Here is a 2,151-nt window from a genome sequence, read left to right on the forward strand (position 1 = left end):
CCCCCCACCCGTGACTGTGACACGAAAGGGTGTGTAAGTTAAGTACACATCGCAGAAATCCACCCGCGTTGGATTGTTGGATTCCCGAGGAAGCGCGGCGCGACGCGGCGGCGGGCGGTGAAAGCTGTTTGCTCACCGGGGGACAATTTGGTCGGTAATTGGACAGGATGGAGTATTGCCCGGCGGGCTCGCGGGGCGTCGCACTGGTCGTACGCGTCATCTCTGCTCCGCACTCACTGCGGCCTGTCGAACGGCCGCGCCCCGCGGGGCCCTGTTAGCCGCTGTTAGCTCAGCCTCCGCGCCGAGGCAAGTGCCAGCCTATTGTTCCCCCTCGCCGCGCGGCGCACATGTGCCCTGCTTGCGCAAATCCAGCCCACTCGGCCCTCCTGCCCGCACCTTGTGCCCGCCCCAGCCTGGCCATCCAATCAGGCGAATTGTTTTAATTGTCGGTTTAATCGCCTGCGAAGAATCGATCCGCTTCACGCCGCGGTTCGGTTTGATAGGGACTCGCCCGGCAGGCAGATGGCCGTGGCCGCGCGCGGCGGGCTTGCCCGTCGAGAGAGCGAGAGAGAGAGAGAGGGAGAGAGAAAGAGGCGCTGAGAGTGAGAGGCGCCGAGAGTGAGAGAGGAAGAACACGGGAGAAATGTTAGAATTTCGAAACCGGTGATAAGTATGTGTGATATGGAGGTGCGAGATGTTGCACGGGTAGTTTGCGCGGGGACTGCGGAGCGCGCTCTCGCGACGGCGACGCGCGCAGAGCTCTGCGGAGGCCGCTAAGGCGTGGTGGTGGACGCATTCCAGAGCTGGAGGCGAAGGCAGGGCACGGCGCACGGCCGCCGACCGGCCCGCTCCAGCAGCGTGTGGCTCCAGGCCGCCGCTGCTGGAGAGAAAGGGGGGGGGGGTCAGCCTCGCCAGAGGTAGTATGGCATTCGAATAATTATTGTCATCCATCATAACTGTCTACGTACGTAATTTAGAATTAATTCATTTGGATGAAAACGTTTGAGAGGTCCGCATGCACCACACCGCGCCTCTTTAGGCCAAGGGGCAGTGTGGAGAGGGGTGGGGAGGGGGCGTGACGTGGCTGGGTTTGGGCCCGGGGACTCCCTTGCCACGATTGACTTCCTCGTCGTGGCCAGGAGGCCCCTGCTCCGCCCCGCCCTTCCGCTCCGCGCAGCCCTGGCGGCGGTATCACCGAGCGAGTATCGTCATCGTAACCATCGTTATTATAGGCATTTTTGCAACTTTCGCTTCAGGAAAACGATCCCGTCCAACTGTAGGGGCTGAGGCCCGCACGAGCGTGAGTCTGTGGAGGGCGATGCCGCGACTTCCCAGGACCGAAGGTACTGCTGGAGGTACTCTCGGGTACATACCTAGGTAGGATCAGGAGTAGAGTGCGCAGAAGAGGAGGAAGAGGAAAAGGTCGTCGACGTCGAGGAGGCGTGGGCTCTGTCCGCGGCCAAGACGCTCGCGGCAGTAAAACGCACATGTACGGCGTGCCGCTGGCGCCGCGGCCGCTGCGCTGGGCTTGCGGGGCTGCGCCAGGACTGCGCCAGGACTGCGCCGCGTGCCCTCGCGCTTTAGTGTTCGGCTAATGGCCGGCAGTCGGAACGCGCCTTCCACGAAGAGAGATGCAAACGGAGGGAGGTGGGTAATGCGCAAGGGCAAAATAACGGAGATAGAAGTATGCCGTCTCACTCACTCTTTCACTCCTTTTTCACTCCCTTTTCCCCACCCTTTTCCCCACCATTTTCCCCATAGTTTTCCCCCACCCTTTTCACTACCCTTTTCACAACCCTTTTCAATACCCTTTCACTACCCTTTTCAGTCGCTCGCTCACTCACTCACTCACTCACTCACTCACTCACTCACTCACTCACTCACTCACTCACTCTCACTCACTCACTCACTCACGCCCTAGGGAGGCCCTGCAATACGGCTGATGGCCCCCGCAGAGCAGGCACTGGAGGGGTACATACGTATCAGTGACTGGACCCGGGGGTCGTCGGCGTTGGCGTGACGCCTTGCCCTGCGCCAGCATGTGACCGTCATTATTGATGCAAGTGACCTTTGGGTGTGACGCAACCACGTGACGAAGTGTGTCTGCGGTAACGCCACAAAATACCCCCCCCCTCTCTCTTTTCCACGTCT

The sequence above is a fragment of the Frankliniella occidentalis genome, unplaced genomic scaffold (assembly GCF_000697945.3).
Source record: "Frankliniella occidentalis isolate FOCC.00 unplaced genomic scaffold, Focc_3.1 Scaffold949, whole genome shotgun sequence".
In the NCBI taxonomy this organism is placed as follows: Eukaryota; Metazoa; Arthropoda; class Insecta; order Thysanoptera; family Thripidae; genus Frankliniella; species Frankliniella occidentalis.